At 34.8% G+C, this 20,808-nt stretch overlaps 1 long non-coding RNA gene across 5 annotated transcripts; it reads left to right on the forward strand.

Annotated features, from left to right (window-relative positions):
- Positions 1 to 5,185: 5,185 nt before the first annotated feature.
- On the forward strand, positions 5,186 to 20,510 carry LOC103880886. 5 transcript variants are annotated; one of them, XR_004182007.1, is made up of 4 exons: positions 5,186 to 5,408; positions 7,524 to 7,603; positions 15,015 to 17,129; positions 17,987 to 20,510. It is a non-coding gene; the product is annotated as an uncharacterized LOC103880886 (long non-coding RNA). The 5 variants fall into 5 exon arrangements; XR_004182006.1 differs by lacking the exon at positions 5,186 to 5,408 and having other exon boundaries at positions 5,435 to 7,603; XR_004182008.1 differs by lacking the exon at positions 5,186 to 5,408 and having other exon boundaries at positions 5,435 to 7,603; positions 15,036 to 17,129.
- The last annotated feature ends 298 nt before the right edge of the window (positions 20,511 to 20,808 follow it).

Raw genomic sequence — 20,808 nt, forward strand, 5'->3', positions numbered from 1 at the left:
TTTTCACTATTTCTTACGACTGCTAGGGCAATTTTCCAGGATTCCCAACACATATAACCAAATATGCTGAAAAATTTTATTCTTCTAGAAAACATTCTTCAAAGAGCTTAATGAATAAGATAATTGGAAAGTGCTAATAAACTGAGAGTGCCATAGCATTAACAGTTTTCAACATAATAATCATATTACTTTTTAATAAGATTACAGCTATTTATGAGATATGATCATTTAAAAAGAAATTTGGAGATACATTCTTACAGGATAAAAAGGAGAGGGAGAGAGATACAAAGAGAGAGACCAATAACTAACATTAAGAATTTCTTCTCAAATTTCTCTTTATCATATTAGTTTTCCTTTTGCTTTTGTTCTGGGAAAGTTTAAATTTGATATTCATTTAATTTCAAACCTCAATTTAGAAACAAAACAAATGATTGAATATTTTCACAACTATATTATTCACTAATGTCAATGACCTTTAACCAGAAACCACAAGGAACACATCAGCAGCATCAGCAAGAAAGAAGATCCCCAGGAGGGACCCTCAGGCCTCTCAGTAGGAGGGTTTCAGGACTTACAGGATTTGCACTCTCATTCTGTGATTTTGGAAAGACTTTATGGAGTCATGGATTTACTCTTGAATTTGTTTCACTCTCAGGCAGCAGGATTAATTCGATGTATCTCTTTATCTAGAAGGATAAAGAGGCAGCAGTCCTTCATCCTAGCCAGAATAGGGGGATGTTGACCATATTTATGGCTTGGACAATTTCAGTGTCTATGTTCAGACATGAGAGCAGAGTGGCCTGGTTTTGTCTTGAATCATATGGGCAGCGAGTGACCTTACCGATGTTAATATTCAGTGAAGCTGTGTGTTCAACAGCAGAACATCAGGGCCTAACTACAAGTACAAGGCTAGATCTCCTGTTATGGAGTTGTTTTTCTCTTTCTCATTAGTCCATGTAAGATTTCTCTCAGATGATTTATACATCCCATTCCGTGTACTGGCAAAGAATATCAGGTGAAAGTGTTTTTCTGATTAAATCCTATGTTAATGAGTTCAAGAGAACCTTTTGATGCAGTATATATGTCAAATTCCTAAGGTCAGAACAGAGAACAGTGGACAAAGAGTTTGCAAGAGGACTTGAAACTGTCTAACTAAGAAAGTTACTCTTCCAACACTATGTTGAATAGGAGTGGTGAGAGAGGCCCTGTCTTGTGACATTTTTTTCAAGGGGAATGCTTCCAGTTTTTGCCCATTCAGTATGATATTGACTGTGGGTTTGTCATAAATAGCTCTTATTATTTTGAGATACGTTCCATCAATACCAAATTTATTGAGAATTTTTAGCATGAAGAGCTGTTGAATTTTGTCAAAGGCCTTTTCTGCATCTACTGAGATAATCATGTGGTTTTTGTCTTTGTTTCTGTTTATATGCTGGATCGTGTTTATTGATTTGCATATATTGAACCAGCCTTGCATCCCAGGGATGAAGCCCACTTGATCATGGTAGATAAGCTTTTTGATGTGCTGCTGGATTCGGTTTGCCAGTATTTTATTGAGGATTTTTGCATTGATGTTCATCAGGGATATGGGTCTAAAATTCTCTTTTTCTGTTGTGTCTCTGCCAGGCTTTGGTATCAGGATGATATGAACAGACACTTCTCAAAAAAAGACATTTATGCAGCCAACAGACACATGAAAAAATGCTCATCGTCACTCGCCATCAGAGAAATGCAAATCAAAACCACAATGAGATACCATCTCACACCAGTTAGAATGGCAATCATTAAAAAGTCAGGAAACAACAGGTGCTGGAGAGGATTTGGAGAAATAGGAACACTTTTACACTGTTGATGGGACTGTAAACTAGTTCAACCATTGTGGACGACAGTATGGTGTTTCCTCAAGGATCTAGAACTAGAAATACCATTTGACCCAGCCATCACATTATGGGGTATATACCCAAAGGATTATAAATCATGCTGCTATAAAGACACATGCACATGTATGTTTATTGTGGCACTATTCACAATAGCAGAGACTTGGAACCAGTCCAATGACAGACTGGATTAAGAAAATGTGGCACATATACACCATGGAATACTATGCAGCAATGAAAAAGGATGAGTTCATGTCCTTCGTAGGGACGTGGATGCAGCTGGAAACTATCATTCTCAGCAAACTATCACAAGAACCGAAAACCAAACACCTCATGTTCTCACTCCTAGGTGGGAATTGAACAATGAGAATACTTGGACACAGGAAGGGGAACATCACACACTGGGGCGTGTTGTAGGGTGGCGGGAGTGGGGAGGGATAGCATTAGGAGATATACCTAATGTAAAAGACGAGCTAATGGCTGCAGCACACCAACATGGCACATGTATACCTATGTAAAAAACCTGCATGTTGTGCACATGTACCCTAGAACAGAAAGTATAATAAAAATAAAATAAAATAAAGTTACTCTGTCCGACTTCCAAAAAGAAAAAAAAGTCTGGTAGCAATAAACTAATAAATGAGGAATTTTTGAATAGTTACTTTAGAAGTGGTTTTGTACTGGTGAGTTTTTATTGGCCTTTTGCTAAAAGTTTTCTCTTAAAAACATTTTCTGCAACATTTAATGATTTAAAGTTTTTAAATCATGAATAAATATAAAAATATAAATAGACTCATAAATATATAAAAGCTAGATAGACAAAGAAATTATAGTCCCTTCAAACTCAACATGTTTAAATAGAACTTTTTCTGTTCTTCCAAAATAATAATTCTCCTTTGTCCCCACATCTGATCTATTAACACATTTTGACACTCTGCTAAAAAGTTATTGAATCCATCTGCTCTTCCCAAACCCCACATTTTTTCCTGATTGTAAAAGTTCATTATATATTGTATATATTATACATGTGTATATGTTACATTATATATTTTATATCTTCAGCTATCATGGTAGAATTTCTGGCCCTAATTATTGTCAGTCTCCCACTTTTTTTTTTCACTTCCCATCTTATTCTTTTCCCACTCAGCCCTCACAGTGATTTAAGAACACGTTCTGAGTATGCCCCTTTCTCTGCTTATAACTCCACAATGATGTCTGTCTCCCTTCAGAACGAAGTCCAGCTTCCTTGTCAAGGATTAGAAGGGCCTTAAGTTCCTTAACGCCCCGAATTCATCCTCAAAGTTTTAGGGGAAAGCAAGTTTGAGAGGCTCTGTCTCATTAGCCTGACCCAACCAATACTGTTATGTAGAAAATGGCCACTTAATCATTTTATGTAAAGGGTGAAGCAAATACATTCTCAAGGTTTTCTTTCCAAACATACTGATGCTCCTAAATTCTTCCTTTGAGCCCTCCAATACAAATGAGGGTTTCCCTCAATGAGCACACACACTTACACACATTATCACCCTATGCTCCAATTGCAATGTATTCATTTTGTTTCTCATATTTTGACATTTTCCCCCTTTGGGAGTTAGCTCACAAGTTACTTCTGATCAGAACACTTTGCCGCTGTTACCTTTGTTTTACTGTCCCGCCCCCCTTCAAATTCTGTGGATACATCTAACTTACTATTTGTAACTCAGTCTAGCAATCACTTTATCCTATTTGTGGAAGAAAGAACTACCATAAAAGGCCTCTCTTTTCTGTTAATTTGGGAGCTCACTGAGAGTTAATGAGTTTTTTTTTTTTTTTTTTTTTGAGACGGAGTCTCGCTCTGTCGCCCAGGCTGGAGTGCAGTGGCCGGATCTCAGCTCACTGCAAGCTCCGCCTCCCGGGTTCACGCCATTCTCCGGCCTCAGCCTCCGGAGTAGCTGGGACTACAGGCGCCCGCCACGCCCGGCTAGTTTTTTTGTATCTTTTAGTAGAGACGGGGTTTCATCGTGTTAGCCAGGATGGTCTCGATCGCCTGACCTCGTGATCCGCCCGTCTCGGCCTCCCAAAGTGCTAGGATTACAGGCTTGAGCCACCGCGCCCGGCCGAGTTAATGAGATTTATGTCTTTATATTTTCAGTATTCACAAATGTATTTGAAAATAAAGTTATCTTAATATTAGTGAGAATTTATCATTTTTGAATATAAAATTATTTTCACTTTTTAAATGTATGATTATTAACACATTTCTTGGGGGGAAACAAAATAATCACACTTTTAAATTTCTGATGTAACCTGTCCAATTTGGCATTCAAATACAGGGTAATGTACCTCTGTGTTTTTCTCCCCTAACACTCATCAATCATCATTAATCTTTGACATCTTCTGAGTTAATAAAAATCAAGAATCATCACTCTTTTATTTTGGCTCACATCATTTTCCTTTCTTTTTGAAATGCAAATATGTACCATCATAAAACAGAAAAGATTAGAAATAAAAATATCAGATAATTGTCATTCAAAAGTGTTGTCACTAAAATACAGAAGAGATTTTTGTTTTTGTCAGTGTGAAAACGATCCAAATATAAAATGTAAAAAAGCTATCTTTGGTGCTCTCTCTTGATCTCTTTTTGTGTTTATATTTTTTGGAATATTTTTCTAACTGTATTTGGCACTAGCAAAAGTTAATCTAACATTAGCCTGCTTTCAACAACAGCCAAAAAATTAACTGATAGCAAAGAGGTTGATCTTTCTGACAAAGATAGAGTGTAATATTTACACCTTTGCCTTCTATTCCACAGAAGTTGAGTACAATTGTAATTGTTGCAAAAAAGAGTGATACTGGGTTTGAAACTTATTTAAGCTTTTAGAGAAAGTTTATTTTTAAAATGCCAAATTTCCTGCACCTAACAATAGCAGTATTTTATTAAATTATTTAAATAATTATTATTTATTAAATAAACAAGTGTTATTAAATAAACTTAAATAGAAATACAAATAATATAGTTATTGGTTGCAGAAAAATTTAGCACATCCTATATATGTGGAACAAAGTCTTTTAAACAAAATCATGGTGTGTACATACTACATTTTATTTCACTTTGTGTGTGTGTCTGTGTGTGTGTGTGTGTGTGTGTGGCTGTGTGTATATTCAAAATGTCCTTTTATGACAAGCTCTACATTACCTAGCTTTCGCATACCACATTCTGATGCATCATACACAGTTCTTGGGTGGGGGTGGGGGGGTACTTTTGAAGTATAAAAAGCATTTAAAGAAATGTTTTTGTTTTGTTTTAGAGATAGAATTTCTCTCTACCACCTAGGCTGAAAGTGTAGTAGTGCAATTATAGCTCATTGCAGCCTTGAACTTCTGGAATCCAGTCATCCACTGACCTTGGCATCCCAAATATATTTGATGAAAGGCCCGTGTCACCATGCTTAGCTCATATTTCAAGCTATTTTTAGAGATAAGAACTCACTGTCTTGCCCAGCTTGGTTGTGAGCTGTTGACCTTCACCAATCCTTCTGCCTGGACGTCCAAGTAAGAAAGTTTGTAAGAGTTTGAATGTAAATCCTTTGAATGTAAATCCTTCTACGTTTGTTTCTCACTTTCTCTAATATTAATGATTAATGTGTTTCTAGTCACAACTTTTGTTAGTTATTCTCTTGAATCTCACGCCATATTTGTAATTATGTATATATATATTTGTAATTATGTATATGTATTTGTAAATATGTATATATCCATAATTATGTGTGGGTTTGTGTGTATATATATATACACACACATACATAATTACTAGCTGATATGGCATAAACAGTTTTAGGATTAATGCTTTTCACCTGTTGAAAACCAGAGTACATAGGAGACAGGAGATTCCTAATGTACATTTAGGATGCCGTAGACATCAGTCAGTATATGCCACAGTGGGAAACAAGAACGTTAGATAATCTGGAAAGACTGCTAAGTGGACATTCTTTACGTGACTTTTTACTGTTTCAATGTCTGTAAGTAAAAGTAGTTAGATTACTTAAACTGTTTTCAAATCTCACCAAACATTTTGCATGTTTTATGTATAAGATGCATCAAATATACAAATTAAAATTCTCATTATTATTGCTGAAATCAGACATCCCAAGAATTTGTATACATTCTATAAATTAGAAAAAATAATTACAATGTTTGATGTGTTATGAGCTGAATATTTTTGTTATTAATAACAAAAACTACAGTTTATTAAAATATTTAAGGATGCCTTTTACGTATTTTCCAAGAAATTTCAATGTCTGACAAAATGAAATCTAAACCTTAAACATGATGGTTATCACAATAATGCTTTGCTATTAATTTTATTAATAAAAACAATCACTGACACCAATAGTCAAGCAGTAGATCACTCACTCCTGAATTAATGCATGCACATCCTTCTGTTATAATATATATTTTACATGAATCCCACCTGCTTTTAGTGTAATTAATCAAAGGTGGGGTTATGTCTTCTCCATTATTGTATTCCAACTGTAAATAATAGAGTCAATTATATAATAGGCATTTGATATACATTTGCTGATTAAATAGATGTATTCATTTACTTTGACATATATCAAATACTTTAGAAATTCCTTTTGAAGTTTAAAAGTTTGGAAATATATGAAAAGAAGAAATTAAAATTTATTTTCTTGCAAATTATAACTAAAATTATCTTCCTCTTTCATATAATTTACTTTATGATCATATTAAGCAAATAGCTTAGCCTTTGTATCTCAGTTTCTTTTGTAAAATGAGATATTGGACTAGGTAATTTTTATGACTATTTATATCTGCAACATTCTATAATAACAAATACAAAACACTCTTTTCTCAGCATTTCACACTTGCAATAATTTATAGGTGTTTATATAACTTTTAGTTTTGGTTTCCTCTCTGAGTGCCTGAAGACATGGAATCCTCTGTATTCTACTAGATTCTCTTAGTCCTGCTATAGAAAGAACAATTCAGTAAGAACCTTCTTAAAAGCTAAAAAGAAAAAAAAAATGTACGTGCAATGTGGTATCTCAATATTCTAGGGAAAAAAAAAGAGAGAGAGAGAAGCTCTTAGCAGGAGAATAAATAGGGAACAAAAAGTTAAAAAAAAAAAAAATGCGAATACAGTCCCAGGGAGATGAATCAAAGTGGCTCACACAAAGACATAGCACTGATCACATTAATCAATTAGAAAAAGTTTATGGAAAAGACGTCACAATTCTCATAACAAAGGTAAGAGTTAAGAAAAGGCTTCAAGAAAATACGTGGATATTGGTTGAACTCCCAGAGGGCACAAGACAGCCAAATATGGAAGTTTTTACAAAACAAAGAAATAAAAGCAAACAGTGTCTGAAAGATTTCACTACATACTGACCCAAACTTCCCACCTTGAAAGTTTCGTTAGAACACCAATAGCTAAATGGTGGGAAAGGGCCATTGTATTAAGCTAACTCCCTTAGGAAAGATAAGACTACTGGGGCTGATAAAAGTTCTTACAAGCATACCATATTTAGTTTCTAATAAGAGCTATGTAGAACTATTCAACAGGATTTTGAAATACATACCATGTTCTTGAAATTTGAGGAGTAAAAATATTTTTCTAAATTAATGAATATATTGCTCTATTCTCAGGCCTAACAATGCCTTGAAATCCATGGAATTTAAAAATGGAGGATAACACCTCTGATTTCACAACATTAAAGAAAGAAAAGGTAAAACAAGATTGATATATCTAAAGTATATGTTCAGTTTATTTTAAAAATCCAGACAGGAAACCACGAGGGGATATATAAAAACAGACCTATTTTAATATAGATGGATGAAGACAGGCATTCAGAGATAAGAAAAGATTTAGTAAAACTCGAGGGAATATCATGTCTGTCTCTACTTTAAAAAGTGTGCAATATGTCCCTTTTCTAAATTTACAGAGTTCTTGTTGTTTAAAGAGTCGGAAAATAATTTTACTTGGCATCAAAATTGAATGTACTATAATTTCATAGGAAAGGAAGGAGAGAAAAGAAAGAGAGAGAGAGAGGTTTCATCAAAGATTCACATAGGTCTCCTGTGAGAAGCAGACAAAAATGCCGCAGATCCCCTGTAAAAGAAGATCTATACTTCAGAAGGAATGCCCATAGTGTAAAATCTAAAAGGTGTTCTTATATTTTCCCACACTGGTCCTACAGACATATATTTAAATCTTATAAGAGATGCTGATTTAAGTCTTCAGTTTATTCAGTCCATACATAATGTTTTGTCACAAATATTCAGTAAAATGTAAGGTATAGCAGTATGTTCTTTAATGAGACTTAGAATTTATTTTGCATTGGAACCTTAAGCTTAAAGTGTTAACTTCTGTAACATTAAAAAATTGCAACTTTCTATAATATAATAGATAATGTAAAGATCAATGCAAAATTACATAGATTTTGCATTTCATACTGGGAATAGTATACAAAGTAAAACCAACTGATTCTCAGCACATGACCCCAATTATAAAAAGTTTGAACACCCTCTACATTTGAAAAAGGAAAGAATTATAGGCATCTATTTACATTGTATAATGAATGATGAATAGTAGAATTAAGTCATAGAGCTACAATTAAGTTGTCTTCAGATAATATGGCAAATACAAATTATAAAAGGAATAATAAATTGGCCTATGGCTTTCACTCCATATGAATAGTTAGCTATCAAGTGTCATGAAAATGCCAAACATTTCTTAAAATACAACTCATTTTAATGTAATGAATGAAAACATTATTATGCACTTTTTAGAAGGTAGGAGAAGGGCAGTATATCTGTACAAAGAAAGAATATGACACAGACTAGTTTTTAAAAAATCCGACAATGCTTTAATTGAATTTGTACTCAATTTTTTTAATTTGTGAAATAGAATCATTTGAGTTTATAGCTATATACTTCATAGATACATTTTTTAAAGTTGAAACACATTTTGAATAGCAAAAGAACAGGTATAAGAAAAATAAATAATTTACTGTTAAATCTTGTTTTTTTAAATCATACCACAATTCCTTAAAAAATGATTTAGCACATTAAAGTAATACATGCTCCTTTCTTGTTGCTGTTCATTAAATAATTTTCAGGTTTTCGTCTGTTAAGTACCACTAACTTTTTCATAATTTTGCAAACTATTATATGATAACTAAGACAGAATTTTCTACCAGACAATATTTAGCTTTACAACATGATCAAACAACTTAGAGCTTGCGTAACTCATTTTGCTTAAGAAATTATTAGTTGAACTGTGATGTTCCAAGGTAATATAAAAACGTTACAAACCAAAGAAAAAAGTAAATAATGGTAATCTTATATCTTTTTACATACCTATGAAGTTAGATTTTCCATTTAAACACTCCAGAGAACCCTCTCAGAGCACACAATAACTATGTTCTCATTAAATTAATTGTCCAGTACTTCCTAGTTTGAATACATTTTATATAGGTGATATTCCATCACCATTCTCCATCATTCAGTTATCCATATTTCATCATATTTCATACAGTTTTTTATTTTTATACTATATTTTTTATTTTTATACTATAATTCTATGCATTGTATAGCTTCAATAAAGATTATTCCATTCACCTATCAAATATTTACACTAAACCTACACATAATTGTTTGATTATTTACAGAGCAGCTGCAATCATTTAACCTAGCTACTAAAAGAACAATTTGACTAAATGTCTACATTCTTGCTATTTCCCCTTTGGGATTATGCTTGTAGCAATATGGAAAGGTAAAAAGGGACTGCAAGAAATTAAATCATTTATAAAAATAGAAAATTATTTTATGATAACCAAAAGGGCATTGGGTAGTGTATGTGTACTCCTGTGTTTGTATCTCTATATGCTCTGTTTTCCCTACCCTCTCCTCCCCTTCTTTCTTGTCTCCTTCCCTTACCTTCATTTCCCCCTGTATCTTTCTCTCTTTCTCTCACCATCCAATATTCATTTATCCACCCATTTATTTATACATCAATGCATCAGCTACATGTCTGCATCTGTGTGTGTGTGTGTGTGTGTGTGTGTATGTATGTATGTATCTACCTATACTTACTGGTCTATGTTTATCTATCTATCAATCATCTATCTGTCTTTCTATCTATTTATCTCTCCATTCTCTTCCTAAATATCTGGAAATCATTATATTGTTATGAAAAATCCAAAACTTTAGTTAATAAATCTAAACTTATTTCCAACCTAACTTAGAAATTTACTTAAATGTAAGGCTTGACTCTGGAGGTCATCAACATCAGTTAGTGTTTATCTAGAGAAAATTTCTCAGTACGTATTTTTACAATAGAGACTCAAATGTGCATGGACCCCAAACCACTGCCACATCTAAAATGTTAAAAATTCTAGTATTAACTACCCAGTCAGTATTTGCCTTTCTAGAGTTGTCTTATATCCACTGTTATAACAATTTGTTTCAATCAGGAACAACAGTAACAAAAAGCTATTATCTTGTCATTTATACTTCTCTAAAACTTAAAAAAATCTATAATTGTCCCTCTCTCCATTCTGATTATTTAACACGTTTGCTGAAGAAAGTAACCTATACCTTCTGTTGAGCTGTAATTTTACTAAGTAGTCCTTCACACTTTCATTCAACATGTTGCTCTGTCACCTGAAATTTCATTAAACTGATGTTAACTCTGATGTGTTGATCTGATTCTGTCCCCTCACCCCCAAGATACCTTCAGAGGTGGTGTAGGTTTCCATCAGGAAGCACATAAATGGTGACCATTATATTTTATATTCTGTAATGAAATAAGGAACTTAACTGCCCAGATTCATTATTTCATTATGGAATGCAAAATGTTGAATTTCTAATTCTAGCATTATTTTTTTTTTAACTGGAACACCGTTAAGAGCAATGTCCCCTTAAGAATTATTTGGCTATTCTGAGGCAGAGTTTCTACATGGAAAGCAGAGTTAAAAGGTCGATTATTTTTCTTCATTGGCCAGTACAAACATGTGTTGCTTAATGATGGGGATATGTTCTGAGGAGTGCATCATTAGGCACTAGACTGTACTTTCACAAACCTAGCTGGTACAGCATGTTACAAACCTAGTCTATATGGGATAGCCTATCACTTCTAGGCTACAAACCTGTACAGCATGTTATGGTACTGAATACTGTAGGCAACTGTAACACAATGGTAATTATTTGTGAACCAAAACATACCTAAACATAAAAAAGTTACAGTAAAAATATGGTACAAAAGATTAAAAATGGTGCACCAATATAGGGCACTTATCATAATTGAAACTTACAGGACTCGATGTTGTCCTGGGTGAGTCAGTGAGTAAATGTGAAGGTCCGTGTAGACATTACCATGTACTACCGTAGACTTTATATAAACATTGTACATTTGGGCTACACTAAATGTATTTTAAAAATTTATTTTCTTGATAATAATTTAGCCATAGCTTACTGTAACATTTCACTTTACAAACATTTTCATTTTAAAACTTTTTGACTCCTGTAATAATGCTTAGCTTAGAACACAAACACATCATACTGCCGTACAAAATTATTTATTTTTATATTCCGAATCTCTAAGCTTTAGGCAATGTTTAATGTTTTCAACTTTATAAACATTTAGTTAAAAACTAAGACATAAACACACATAGTAGCCCAGCCCTGCGCCGGGTCAGAGTAATAAATGTCGTTGTCTTCTATCTCCATGTCTTGTCCCACTGGAAGTTCTTCAGGTGCAGTAATATGCATGGAGCTGTCATTTCCTATGATAACAATGACTTCCTCTAAAACACCTCCTGAAGGACCTGCCCGAGGCTATTTTAAAGTTAACTTTTTAACAATTATGTAGAATTACTATGTGAAAATAATAACAAGACACTTAGTATAGTAAATACATAAACCAGTAACATGCTTGTTTACTATCATTATCAAGTTTTATGTACCATGCATAACTGTACATGCTGTACTTTTATACAAGTGGCAGTGCAGTAAGTGTGTTTACACCAGCATCACCACAAACACACCTGTAAAGCATTACACTATCACTTTACAAAGGGTACGACATCATTGGGTGATAGAAATTTTTTAGCTCCCTTATAAGTTTATGGGACCACTGTGGTGTGTACAGTTTGTCTTTGACCAAAATGTTGTTATGCGGCACATGACTGTATTTAGAATATAGAGTTGCTCTCCTTACATGCATTTTTGACTAACATAAGCTCCTGGATTCAAATATATTTAATGTTTCAATACTTTATGACGATGATGCTTATTGATGCTCCTATGTTGTCCTATATCTGGGCAATGGGAGCAAATGCAGGATAACTTTTAAGTGTTCTTGACATGACCTTTAATCTTTGACAATTTTCTTATTTCTGGTATGATAAAATATTTGTATTATTTTTATCATATAACTGGAATCAGCTATTTCTTCTAGAAATCTTCATCCCTACTAGTAAGAAAATCAGAGGACATTAATCTCACTGCTATTAAATTCATCATAATTTCTATTCTCTTTCAGGACATAAACCTAAAAAAGACACATACATACATACTTTAGTGATAAAATATATACATTCATTCTGTTTTTTCTAGATCATATCTAAGCTTCTGGATTTTCACTTATTTGATTTTATGTGTCCATGCCATTGATACTTACAACCTTGATTAATAACAAAGTTGTCTTAATTAATGGCTTGCTTTAACCTACGTGCCAGTTTCAGGAAACAATACCAGCACTACTAATAACAATATGATTAGAAAAAAACAGGGTTCTTTCGTGTTGTTGTTTTGGGTTTTGTTTATTTGTGTGTTTACTTTTTTGAGACAGAGTTTCACTCTTGTTGCCTAGGTTGGAGTACAATGGTGTAACCACAGCTCAATGCAACCACTGCCTCCTGGGTTCAAGTGATTCTCCTGCCTCAGCCTCCCTATTAGCTAGGATTACAGGCATGTGCTACCATGCCCAGCTAATTTTGTGTTTTTAGTAGAGACGGGGTTTCTCCATGTTGGCCAGGCTGGTCTCAAACTCCTGACCTCAGGTGATCCATCCACCTTGGCCTCCCAAAGTGCTGGGATTACAGGCATGAGCCACTGGGCCTGGCCAAAACAGGTTTTTTGTCTGTTTGTATGTTTGTTTTTAATCTTCTTCTTCCTTTTAAGACATACTCCATCAATCAGATTAGTATTTCAAAATCACTGAGATAATGACTCTCTACTGCACTATGAAAACAACTTGCTACGGTTAAACTTGTATTTTGCTCCATTTTTAAAGATTTAATCTTTTAATATATTTTGTTTTATAATTATAGAATGCATGTTCATGTGTCTAAAGTTAATTCCATAAAAGTCCACCTTTTCTTTTCTTTTCTTTTCTTTTTTTTGATACAGAGGACAGAGTCTCGCTCTGTTGCAGAGGCTGGAGGGCAGTGGTGCGATCTCAGCTCACTGCAACCTCCACGTTCAGGGTTCAAACAATTCTCATGCCTCAGCCTCCCAAGTAACTGGGATTACAGGTGCCTGCCATCACGCCTGGCTAATTTTTGTATTTTTTATAGAGACGGAGTTTCACCATGTTGGCCAGGCCTGTCTTGAACTCTCTACCTCATGTAATCCTCCCACCTCGGCCTCTCAAAGTGCTGGGATTTCCTGCATGAGCCACCATGCCCAGCCTTTATTTCTCTCTCTCTCTCTCTCTCTCTCTCACTCACACACACACACACACAATTCTATTTGAATTTTGATTTATCCTTTTATTTTGATTTGTTTGCAGATTTGTTTTTAAATAAAACACACACACATTTATGCATGTATTATCTCATCCATCCATTCTTTGATAAATGAAAACACACCGGTAACAATAGTATCCACTTCACTTTATACTTTATCCCAGAAATTTGTTACGTATATAGCTTGTCTTCATTCTTTTCTAAACTCCAAAGTATTACATTGGGCGAATATACTATAGTTTATTCAATTAATCGTTATTAAAGGATTTTTGGATTTTAGACAGTTCTTCACTATTGGTTTAAAGTTGTTCTTTCTTGGTTTTATTCATTGTATGTTTAATTTCTTTGTAATTTTTGTTTTATTAATCTATTTGCCTGATCTATCAATTTTTTCTTATAGCTATGTTTGTTTGTTATCCCATAATTTTCAGGTGTTTAGTTTTTATAATTACTTCCAAGATGTTCTAAAATTTCAGCCTATATTTTCCATTAGACAGAATAGTCAATGAATAACTTGGTTACAATATTTGTTATTTTAATGTCTTTTGATAAGCAGATATTTTTACATTTTTAATGATTCATCTATTTCGTTATTTAAATTATATTTTTTCTCTTTCTTTCTAGTAAACATTTGCTTAATCTCAAATCACAAAATAATTATGTTTTCTCCCAAACATTTTTTACTTTTCTGTTCAGGTGTATTATCCATCTCAAGTTAATGTTGTGTTTGATACAAGTCAACAATTAGGCACTTTTTTGTCTCCACATATATGGATATCCAGTTTTTCTGAGATCATTTGTTTAAAGACTTTCCTTTCCCACACAGACTATATTTAATACTTTACTTTTTAAAATATATTTTCCATTGTTTGAAAATCAGATGACTGTGTAGGTATTAGTCTATTTCTGTGCGTGTGTGTGTGTGTGTGTGTGTGTGTGTGTTTCTATATGTTGGTTCTTATGCCAGTACTGGTAGTGATAGGAGGCAGACAAATTCCTAGGCAGACAGCAAGGAGTCCGCAGTGGAACTCAACCTTCAAGTCAAGGACAGTCTGAAGCCTGAACACCAAACTAGCAATTCCGGATCGAGTCCATAGACCAGAGTGAAAACTTCCTTTTTATGTTCAGTGTGCTCAGCCCCTGATTGGTCCCAGGCCAAGCCTTCACTTCAGCCCCTGATTTGTTCTCCACATCACCATACCTCTTTCTGAATGGTACCTTTTCCAAGCCCACCCATAAATCAATCAGCACGAATCTCCCCATTCTAAATCCATAAAAACCTGGATTCAGTCTTCAGCTGACAACTCACTTTCAGGATCCCTCTCACTGCTGAGAGCTTTCTTTCTGTTCCTCAGTAAAATTATACTCTGCCTTACTCACACTCTAGTGACCATGTAACTCATTCCAGTTGGTTATGAGACAAGAACTTGGAACTTTCCGAACTGCGGGAATGAAAGAGCAGTAACACTCCCTCCCACCTCCTGAACTTTGAGAAGGAAGAGATTTCTTGGGGACTCATCCAGAATCAGTGGAAGGCTGAGTAAGAGTGAACCTGTGATTCTTTACTTTCAATTCCACGGCTGCTTGTCCTCAGGTATTTTTCTAGAACAGATGGAGCATTGAGCTTCTGTCAGTTAATTAAGGGTGAATTGTGTGGCTGCTGGTCTACAACACACAGGTAACAGGCTTGCCGGGCAGAACTTTGTTAATAACCCTTCACCTTTAGGTGTTGGGAATGCTGGCATTGTTCCAATCTAGTTTACCTTCATGGAAGTCTTGCCATGCCATAGGATCAAAACAAGGTCCTTAAGGTATCTTGCTGAGGGTACATCTTGGTGTTACCTGAAGACTCCTGGACCAGCTCCAGTCCCCAAAAGTCCATTCGTGTGTTGTTTAAAGGTTTCCAGTCTTTCCCATCATATTTTCTTTTGAGACTGTCATGGCTGCTAACCCGTCCTTATATACAACTTTACGAGCGATTTTGCTACCCCAAAGAGATAGTATTACTGGGCAGAATGACTACTTGGCTTAGTCATCAGGAGTGTAACTCAGAACAATGTGGTTTTTATTTATTTCTAGAAAGAAGGGAATACAAAGATTTTAAAGAATTTTTTTTCCTCTGTTGAAGAAACCCACTGGCAAACAATAGGAGGCTATTTTGCCCTAGACAACATTTCATTCTCTGCATTATAGTTGTTTTTCCAACTTGTCAGGAGTCAACACAGTGCAAACAGGGGAGTCAATATATGCAAAAAAAATTGTTCTTTTGGGGCCATTTTGTTAGGCTGGGCCCCCAGTCCTTGCGGACCTCTCTCTGCCTTCTGCCTAAAGAGGATCTGGTCCCTCAGCTTCACACTAACATTTCAGACTCTCTCAATAACTGCAGAATCCCTTGGATAAATTGGAACGGATGGCAAGTGGACTCTTCCCTTTGAGTGCTTAATCTGCCTTATTCCTGAAAATCGAAGTCCCTTGTCTGCTGGTCTTATTAAAATCAGCTTGTGTGGGTCCTACAGCTTGCCCCATTTGTGAATGGAAAAAATCTGCTTGTAATAGGGAAGCAACAGTGCACATGCCCTGCCAGTTGTTGGCTGCAATTTGATGAGGGCCACTGGGAACTAATTTAATGGATCCATACTCCCTCCTAAGGTACCTCTCTTGTCTTCAGTTAGAATCATTTCTCGACAGGAGAAGGGGACTGTGTCTGGGAGTCAACCGCTCCAGTTTCCTCAGGTGATATGATCTGGCCCTGTCTATCAACTATCAGTTGAGGGATGTTTTGAAAGATTTAAGGATGCTCCCTCTGTTAGAGTTCCTTGACCAAATCCTATTACTTCAATGTGTTTTCCATGCTTCAGTCTGGAGCCCTAGAAGGAAAACTAGATCTGAAGGATCCAGAGGCAGTCAACAGTGAAAGGCTAGAGAACAGTGAGGGTAAGCATGATGATAGAGAACAGTGAGGGTAAGCATGATGATTCCTGCCAATCAGTCATTCCTGTTTCATGGGTGGAGGTCATGCTTGCATCCATGACATGACATGAATGCCATAAGCCCATCCATGGTGTCAGTACCAGTTACTGAAATTCTGAAGATGCCTCAAATTCAAGATAATAAAGATGGGTAACAAACCATCTGCAGCCAGCAATCCCCTGGAGTGTATCCTGAATCACTGGAACTCCTTTGACCCTCAGACTCTAAAGAAAAATTTTCTTTCATTCTTTTGAAAATGGGCCTGGCTGGATTATAATTTGCAGGATGGGGAAAGTTGGTCTCTGGAGGGAAGTACCAATTTCACTACTATCTTGCAACTGGACCTTTCTGTAGATGTGAAGGCAAATGGTCTGAGGTCCCATAGGTTCAGGCTTTCCTTGGCCTTCAGTGTAATCTAGACCTTTGCTGATGTTGTAGGATTGATCCAGCTCTCCTGGCAGTCATCTCAGGAGAGGCTACAAGGACAACCCTTTGGACTTTCTGGGACTGGAGCTGGTCCAGGAGCCTTCAGGTAACACCAAGGTGTAGCCTCAGCAAGATACCTTAAGGACCTTATTCTGATCCTATGGCATGGCAAGACTTCCATGAATAAAATTTAGATTGGAACAAAGGAACTAGGGAAGCAAACTCCAGAGGTGTCTCCAGTGTGGGAGTGGGCTACCTCTGGTCCTGCTCCTCCTGGTCTATCCAGGCCTCCCTATCCAGGTCCTCTCTAAAGCTTGTCCTATCCTAGAAATCCTCATTTCAAGTGGGTCCCAGCCTCACTTATGCCTACCCATTGACTCATCAGCATGCATTTCTCCATTCTAAGACTGTAAAAACCCAAGGATCATTCTTACAGCCACCAACCCACTTATGCTTCCCCTCTCACTGCTGTGAGCTTTCTTTCTGTCACTCAATAAAATTCTACTCTGCCTTACACACTTTCTGATGTCTGTGTACCTCATTCCTCTCAGTCATGATGATAGTGACAGGAGAGAGAAATTTCTAGGCAGACATGGATTGGCCCCCAGTCAAACCCAACCTTCAAGCTGAGGACAACCTAAAGCCTGAAAACTGAACTGGCAGCTCCAGATAGAAGCCATGACCAGAGGGAGAACTTCTATCCCATATTTCCCCTTCCTTGATTGGTTCCTTCTGGATAATGCCTTCTAACCAATCAGATGGTACTTTTTCCAAGACCACCCATGGACCAATAAGTATGAACTCCCCAATCCTAAGCCCATAAAAACCCCAGACTCAGCCTCACAGACAGCTACCTACTTTCAGAGCCCCTCTTGCAGCTGAGAGCTTTCGTTCTGTTGCTCAATAGAATTATTCTCTGCTTTACTTCCTGGTGTCTGCATACCTCATTTCTCTTGGTTACAGGACAAGACCCTGGAGCCCACTGAATGGTAGGAACAAAAAGAACTGTAACACTCTTTACCACTTTCTGATCTACAGAAGTGAAAAAAGCCACTGTGTGCCACACTCTCCCATTTATCAAACCACAGACAGCAGGAATAAAAAGACTTGTAACACCCTAGCTGAACTACTGGGGTGAAAAACCTACTGGATGCCACTCCCTTCTGCTTACCAAACTATGAGAACAAAAAAGCTGCGACAGTGGGAAAAGAACTTGGAACTTCTCAAACTACAGAAGTGAAGGAGCCTAAACACTCCCTCTCACTTGCCAGACTATGGAAGTGAAAAAGCTACAATACGGTAACACTTCTTCCTGCCCACCAAACTACAAACTACAGAAGTGAAGAAGCTGCAACATTTCCACTGCCTTGATTACTATAGCTTTACAGTAAGTCGTAGAGTTAAGTAGTACACATCCTGCAATTTGTTGTTCCTTTTCAAGAACGTGTTAACTATTCTACATCATCTGTACATTCATATGAGTTTGTCAGTTTTTTACACAATATCTGCCAGGATTAGATTTGGAATTACATTGAATGTTTAAAACAATTTTTCCAAAATGGATAACCTTAATATATTGAGTTTACTGATTCACGAAAATCATGTACAGCTCCATTTTTTTTCTTCAATGTCTGTTAAGAATATTTTGTAATTTGCAGTTTATACATTACCTACACATTTTATTAAAAGTATCTCTAAGGTGTTTTTGTTTTTTCACGTTAATATTAACTAAATTATTCATTTTTTTCTCTTTTTGTTTCCTTTTAGTGTGCAAAAATAAAATTTCTAAGTTATTATGTAGATTCCTAGAGATTTTATATGTAAATAATAAAGTAATTGATAAGTAGCTTTTTATTTATTTTCCTTACCTTACTGCAACAACCTTTGTTGCAATATTGAACTGAAGTGGTGAGATTAGGCATTCTTGACTTTTTCCAAAATATATTTGGAAAATCTTCAATATTTCACCATTGGATATGATGTCAGTTTTAGATTTACTTACATGCTGCTTACGTGGCTTAAACAATTTCTTTATATTCTTAGGATGCTGGGACTGTTTATGTTATTAACATTGTAAATTTGAATAATGCCCTTTCTGCATCTATTGGAATGATCGAGTGCTTTTCTCTTCTATTCTATTAATAACAAGAATTACATAGATTGATTTTAAAATTAATCAGACCTGAGCTAAACATAGGCTACCGTGATATGTGAACATTTTCTATATTGATGGATACGATTTGCCAGTAATTTGTTAATGATTGTTGTGTTTGTGTTTAAGGATGTTTATATGTTCTTTTTCTTTCCTTTTTGGGGGTAATTTTATTATCATAGTTTAGTATTAGGCATTAGCAAAGAAGTGGGAAAATGTGTTTTTCTTCTCTATGTAAAGGATCATGTAAGACTCTGATGATCTGATTTTTGAGATTTTGATTATATTCACCAATGAAATAATTTTACCTTGGAGGTGTCTTTATGAAATATATTTTATAACTAATAATTTAATTAGTAGCTATAGGCTGTCAAGTTTTCCGTTTTACTTCATGCCTTTTTTGATAGTTGTACTTTTCAAGAAGTGTATTTATTTTATCAACATGTTCAAGTCTATCAAAACAAAGTTGTTATTAATATCCCCTTATTATTTATTTATGTATTACCTGTGGTGATAGTCATGCTTTCAGTCAAAGATGCTGATTTGTGCTTTTTTGGTGTTTTTTAAATTTAATAGCTGAGCTAAAGCACTATCAATTTTGTGGGTATTTTAAAATGACCAACTTTGGCTTTACTAATACTCTATGTTTTTGCCATTGATATCACTTCTGTATTTTGTTCATTCACCCAATTATTATTACTTCATTTCATCTTACTCTTTTTTTAGCTTATTTTGGAACCATAAGCAATTACTTAGGCTTTCATTTTTTTCTTGTATAAAATGTACAGCTATGGATTCATCTCCAACTATTTTTGTGGCAGTATCACACTGTTTTTGGTATGTTCTGATTTCTAGTACAAGGTATTTTTTTGCTGTTTGTGTGCATGTGTGATTCTTCTTTGATCTTGAATCATTTGTAAATGTATTCTTAAACATCCCAGAGTTTGTATTTTTAAATATAGGTTATTGACTACTGACTAAGTATATTTTCTTACAAAACTAATTTTGTATAATATAAGAACTTTTAAGTTATTTAACGTGTTTTAAGTACCATCAAATAGTATATTTTGGAACATGTGACAAGTACAGTTGAAAATAATTCATATTACGAAGTTGTTAAATTCAGTGTTCTACATTACAATTAATTCAAAGTCATTGGGAGGATTTTTTCAAGTCTACGTCATTGTTTTTTTTCTAGTTGCTTTTGTCAGTTTCTGAAAGATAAATTTACTATCACACATTCTGCTTATGATATATTCTACTTCTCTTTCTATGCTTATCATTTTGTTTTATGTATTTGAAAGCTCTTCTGTACATAAACATTTTCGAGTTTTTTATTTTCTGAATAATCTTGTATTATTATGAAATATTTCTATTTATCTCTTTTCATTATATTTATCATGATATCTACTTTTTTATAGGAATGTAGAAAACATACCCTATTTATTCTTTTTTTTCCTTTGGCATGATGTTTTTTTCTATATAATTAACTTCAACATATCTATGTCTATTTACTTAAAATATGTCATTTGTCAAAGTATTTTTCTCCACTTTGTAAGTAATGCATCATAAACATTAAAGATTAAATATCTTCAATTTAATTAGGGTATTAAATTCATTAATATTTAATGCC

Source organism: Papio anubis, chromosome 2, assembly GCF_008728515.1.
Source record: "Papio anubis isolate 15944 chromosome 2, Panubis1.0, whole genome shotgun sequence".
Classification (NCBI taxonomy): Eukaryota; Metazoa; Chordata; class Mammalia; order Primates; family Cercopithecidae; genus Papio; species Papio anubis.